General features: G+C 48.1%; 1 protein-coding gene across 1 annotated transcript in view; it reads left to right on the top strand.

The window, feature by feature from the left end:
* Positions 1-6,506, top strand: part of LOC125482802 — a 31,350-nt gene that overhangs the window by 6,682 nt on the left and 18,162 nt on the right. The gene's annotated exons all lie outside the window — the stretch shown is intronic.

Here is a 6,506-nt window from a genome sequence, read left to right as displayed (position 1 = left end):
GAAGAAGGGTCCAGACCCGAAACGTCAGCTTTCCTGCTCCTCTGCTGCTGCTTGGCCTGCTGTGTTCATCCAGCTCTACACCTTGTTATCTCAGATTCTTCAGCATTGGCAGTTCCTACTATCTCCATATTCTTTTGGTAGTGTGGTGATCAGAACTGTATGCAACCTCTGACATGCTCTTGTAGCTACTGTGTTCATGTGGTGAGTCCAGTTAAATCTCTGGTCAATGGTGATCCCCAGGATGTTGATAGTGAAGGATTCAGTGATGATAACACCACTGAGTGACAAGGGATGGTAGTTAGATTGTCTCTTATTGGCCATTGCCTGTCATTTGTGTGATGTGAATGTTACTTGCCACTTGTGAGCCCAAGCCTGGATATTGTCATGGTTTTGTTGTGTTTGTACATTGACTCCTTTGATATGTGTGGAGTGTAAATGGTGCTGAACTTGTGTAATCATCGACGAACATCCCCACTTCTGACCTTCTGATGGAGGGAAGGTAGTTGATGAAGCAGCTTGGGTGTGGGATACTACCATGAGGAACTCCTACAGAGATGTCCTGGAGCTGAGATGACTGACCTCAAACAACCACAACCATCTTCCTATGTGCCAGGTATGACCCCAACCAATGGAGAGTTTTCCCCTTGATGCCATTTGATTTCACTTTTACTCGGGCTCCTTGATGGCACAATCAGTCAAATGTGGCCTTGATTCAAAGCCTTTACCTACTAGGCCACAGGGAGAGCTCTGAACTGTAATAAATTAAAATTTTCATCAAGACACTAATCCATTCTGGAGTAGAAGTCTTCAGTACTGTTGCTGGAATCTTGTCAGAATTCATCACTTTTACACCATGCAGTGCCTTCAACTGTTTCTTGATATCATGTGGAGTGAATTGAATTTCCTGAATACTGGTATTTGTGATGCTGGAGACCACTGAAGGATAATGGATGATTCATTTTGCACTTCTGGCTGAAGATTGCTGCGCATGCTTCAGCCTGATCTCTGCACTGATGTGTTGGGCTCTTCCATCATGGAGGATGGGGATAATTTTGGAACCTCCTCCACCAGTGAGTTGCTCAATTGTCCACCACCATTTGTGACTGAATGTAGCAGGACTGCAGAGCTTAGATCTGATCCATTGGTCGTAGGATCACTTAGCTCTGCATATCACTTGCTGCTTTTGCTGTGTGGCCTGCAAATAGTCCTGTTTGTTGGCTTCACCAGGTTGACACCTCATTTTTAGATATGCCTTGTACTTCTCCTGACATGTTCTTCTTTATTCTCTCTGTTGAACCAGAGTTGATCCCTTGGCTTGACAGTAGTGGTTTAGTGGGAGAATTTGCCAGGTCATGAGGTTGCAGATTATGCTGGAGTACAATTCTGCTGCTGTTGTTGGTCCACAACGCCTAATGGATACCCAGTTCTTGAGTTGTTGGGCAGTTGTCTGTCCATTTAGCACAGTGATCATGCCAGACAACACTTAAGAGATGTGAAAGGTGGGACTTCGTCTCTACAAGCAATCTTACCAATACTGTCATGGACAGACACATATCTGCAGCTGGCAAATTGATAAGGATGAGGTCAAGTATGTATTTCCCTCTTGTTCATCCTCTCACCACTTGCTGGAGACCCAGTCTAGCAGCTATGTCCTTCGGGACCTGACCAGTTCGATCAGTACTACTAATAACATCTTTGAAGATAGACATTGAAATCCCCCACCCAGGGTACACTTTGTGCCCTTGCCACACTCTAGTTTCTCAAAGTGTTGTTCATTATAAAGGAGTATTGATTCATCAGCCGAGGAAGGACATTACGTGGTAATCAACAGGAGGTTTCCTTGCCCATGTCTGACCTGATGCCTTGATACTTCCTGGGGTCTGGAGTCAATGTGAGGATTCCTAGGGCAGCTCCTTCCAGAGTGTCTCTGAATGTGCCATCACCTCTGCCGGGCCTATCCTGTTCGTGGGACTGCATATGTCTCTGATTTCCTGTTTAATGTCATTCCCAACACCACCACTAGAGTTTGGTGGTCTGTACACCACCCTCAGTACTAGTTTTTGCACCTTGATATCTTTCAATTCTACCCACACATTCCTCCCATCCCAGGTTACCCTGAAGTCATATCTCCGTAATCCCATCTATATCATACCCGTTTACATTTATTTGTGTGATTAATTCATCCACTTTATTTTGAATGCTCCATGCTTTCAGACGTAGAGTTCGTCTTTTTGACAATCTTTGTCCCATTCCCACTTTTTTTTACTGTGGCCTTGTATGATTCTGGCCTTTGATTCCTTTGCCTATCACTTCTCTTCTTCCCCTTTCTGCCTTTTGTTCTTGTCCTTGATTGCCCTTCCTCTGACTGGTTGCATAGGTTCCCATCCCCATCTGTCTCCATTGCTCTGATGATGCCATCTTCCACTTCCAATCTGTGGTCCTATATTCCTAAACTGAAGATTTTCCTCCGCAGTAGCTAATCTTGAACATGATTTGGATGAGGGAATAAAATGTAGCATCTCCAGGTATGCAGATGATACCAAGTTGGGTGGGAGGGTGAACTGTGACAAGGATACAGAGATCCTTCAGCATGATCTCGACAGGTTGGGTGAGCGGGCAAATCAGTGACATAATTTGGATAAATGTGAGGTTAATCACTTCGGAAGCAAAAACAAGAGGCAGATAACTACCTGAATGGCTGTAAATTGAGAGAGGGGAGTGTGCAGCGGGACCTGGGTGTCCTTGCGCACCAGTCGCTGAAGGTAAGCATGTAGGTGCAGCAGGCGGTAAAGAAGGTAAATGGTATGTTGGCCTTCATTGCGAGAGGTTTTGAGTACGGGAGCAGGGATGTGTTGTTGCAGTTATACAGGGCTTTGGTGAGGCCACAACTAGAATATTGTGTGCAGTTTTGGTCTCCTTTTCTGAGGAAGGATGCTCTTGCTCTCGAGGGTGTACAGCGAAGGTTTACCAGGCTGATTCGGGGGACGGCGGGTCTGATGTATGAGGAGAGATTGACTAAGTTGGGATTGTTTTTGCTGAAGTTCAATTGAATGAGGGGGGATCTTATTGAGACTTATAAAATTCTAACAGGACTGGACAGGGTAGATGCAGGGAGGATGTTCCCGATGGTGGGTATGTCCAGTATGAGGATTCGGGGTAGACGATTTAGGATGGAGATGAGGAGACATTTCTTCACTCAAAGAGTGGTGAGCCTCTGGATTCATTATCACAGGAAGTAGTTGATGTCAAAACATTGAATGTATTCAAGAGACGACTAGATATAGCACTTAGGGTGAATGGGATCAAAGGTTATGGGGAGAAAGGAGGATTAGGCTATTGAGTTGGACGATCAGCCATGATCGTGAAGAATGACAGAGCAGGCTCGAAGGGCCAAATGGCCTCCTCCTGCTTCTATGTTTCTATATAACATGCCTGTCTCAATTCCCACACATCTTCCCTCAATTTTACTCCTTTCCCAGGACGATGGTAGGGCTTCCCATTTATCCACATGCGAATAACCTGTATATCGTATAATCTCAATCGTTTATTTTTTCTCATTTAACCAACCACCCTCCGTCTTTTTTATTCATTTACATTTGAAAATGTAAACGGGAGATTTCTTTAATTTACGCTGACCCACAAAATCAGACAGAGACACTTGGAGAATTTACTGGTGTTTATTCATGTGTGTCAAGGGAGACTCACTCTTCCCATCAGAAAAATGGATCTACCCGAGCTATTATAAAACATTGATTATTACACTACCTTTAACTTAGGCATTACATGATTTGATGTCCCAATCATCTTTAATACATGTGATTCTGTGCATCTAATCATAGCCAATTGCCTCCTACAACATTTGAATAGTGGATTAATGTTAGTGCACAGGCACGGGAAGGAGGGGAGATAAACAGATGGCCATTTACTCAGTCTCTAATCTTGTTTTGATGGTGCACCTAATCTTTATGGACTGGAACAGTTGATCTGTCTTTTGTCATAGTACAATGGCTTCATGTCTTAGGGTGGGAGATCTGTCTTCTTCTCACAGGAATGGAGTCATACACAGTAGACTTAGCATTGTTCACCGGGAGTGCTACTATTTCACTGTCCCATGTGATTCTTTGTAACTCTGGAACATGACAATGAAATCTTGCAGAAATGTCCTAGATCTGAGATGTCTGACATTTAAGAACTTTAACAATTTTCTGTTTCCTACTTTCTCCAGCCAGTGGAGAATTTTCCACTGAATCCCAATGACTTAAGCTGTGTTAGGGTTCCTTGATGGCATACTCAATTGCTATGATGATGTCAAAGATCACCTCCACCCACAGATCAACGAATACCGCTCACGCTTGGACATAGAGCAGTTTTTCTGCCGCCTCTGCCTCCACGCTTACTTCTTTAACCGTGAACCTAACCCTCCCTCTACTGACCCCTTCTCCCGCTTCCAATACACCCCCTCCTCCTGGACACCACCCCAAGGCCTCCTACCCTCCCTCGACCTCTTCATCTCCAACTGCCGTCGAGACATCAATCGCCTCAACCTCTCCACCCCTCTCACCCACTCCAACCTCTCCCCCGCAGAACGTGCAGCCCTCCGCTCCCTCCACTCCAATCCCAACCTCACCATAAAACCCGCGGACAAGGGAGGCGCAGTTGTAGTATGGCGCACTAACCTCTACATCGCCGAGGCCAGACGCCAACTCTCTGACACCTCCTCCTACCGCCCCCTTGATCATGACCCCACCCCTGAGCACCAAACCATCATCTCCCAAACCATCCACAACCTCATCACCTCAGGTGACCTCCCACCCACGGCCTCCAACCTCATTGTTCCCCAACCTCGCACTGCCCGCTTCTATCTCCTTCCCAAAATCCACAAACCTGAATGCCCTGGTCGACCTATTGTCTCCGCCTGCTTCTGCCCCACCGAACTGATCTCCAACTATCTAGACTCCATTTTCTCCCCCTTGATCCAGGAACTCCCTACCTATGTCCGTGACACCACCCACGCCCTCCACCTCCTCCAGAACTTCCAATTCCCCAGTCCCCAACACCTCATCTTTACCATGGACGTCCAGTCCCTCTACACCTGCATTCCCCATGCAGATGGCCTTAAGGCCCTCCGCTTCTTCCTGTCCCGCAGGCCCGACCAGTCCCCCTCCACTGATACCCTCATCCGCTTAGCCGAACTCGTCCTCACACTCAACAACTTCTCTTTCAATTCCTCCCACTTCCTACAGACAAAGGGGGTAGCCACGGGTACCCGCATGGGCCCAAGCTATGCCTGCCTCTTTGTAGGTTACGTGGAACAATCCCTCTTCCGTACCTACCCCGGCCCTAAAGCCCACCTCTTCCTCCGTTACATTGATGACTGTATCGGCGCCGCCTCGTGCTCCCACAAGGAGCTCGAACAGTTCATCCACTTCACTAACACCTTCCACCCCAACCTTAAGTTTACCTGGACCATCTCTAACACCTGTCTCCCCTTCCTGGACCTCTCTGTCTCCATATCGGGCAACCACCTAGAAACCGATATTCATTTCAAGCCCACCAACTCCCACAGCTACCTAGAATACTCCTCCTCCCACCCACCTTCCTGCAAAAATGCTATCCCCTATTCCCAATTCCTTCACCTCTGCCGCATCTGCTCCCAGGATGAGGCAGTCCACTCCCGTACATCTCAGTTGTCCTCGTTTTTCAAGGACCGTAACTTCCCCCCTTCGGTGGTCGAGAACGCCCTCAACCGTGTCTCCCACATCTCCCGCACCTCATCCCTCACACCCCGTCCATGCAATAAGAACCAAAAAAGAATCCCCCTCGTCCTCACGTACCACCCCACCAACCTCTGGATCCAACGCATCATCCTCCGACACTTCCGCCATCTGCAATCCGACCCCACCACCAAAGACATCTTTCCCTCCCCACCCTTATCTGCTTTCCAGAGGGACAACTCTCTCCGTGACTCCCTTGTCCGCTCCACACTCCCCTCCAGCTCCACCACACCCGGCACTTTTCCCTGCAACCGCAGGAAGTGCTACACCTGCCCCCATACCTCCTCCCTCACCCCCATCCCAGGCCCCAAGAAGACTTTCCACATCAAGCAGATGTTCACCTGCACATCTGCCAATGTGGTATACTGCATCCGCTGTACCCGGTGTGGCTTCCTCTACATTGGGGAAACCAAGCGGAGGCTCGGGGACCGCTTTGCAGAACACCTACGCTTGGTTCGCAATAAACAACTGCATCTCCCAGTCGCGAACCATTTCAACTCCCCCTCCCATTCCTCAGACGACATGTCCATCCTGGGCCTCCTGCAGTGCCACAACGATGCCACCCGAAGGTTGCAGGAACAGCAACTCATATTCCGCTTGGGAACCCTGCAGCCCAATGGTCTCAATGTGGATTTCACAAGTTTCAAAATCTCCCCTCCCCCTACCGCATCCCAAAACCAGTCCAAAGGGTCTAGGCCCGAAACGTCAGCCTCTCTGCTCCTATGATGCTGC

The sequence above is a fragment of the Rhincodon typus genome, chromosome 3, assembly GCF_021869965.1.
Source record: "Rhincodon typus isolate 14 chromosome 3, sRhiTyp1.1, whole genome shotgun sequence".
Classification (NCBI taxonomy): domain Eukaryota; kingdom Metazoa; phylum Chordata; class Chondrichthyes; order Orectolobiformes; family Rhincodontidae; genus Rhincodon; species Rhincodon typus.
This window is presented reverse-complemented; position numbering and strand designations above follow the sequence as displayed.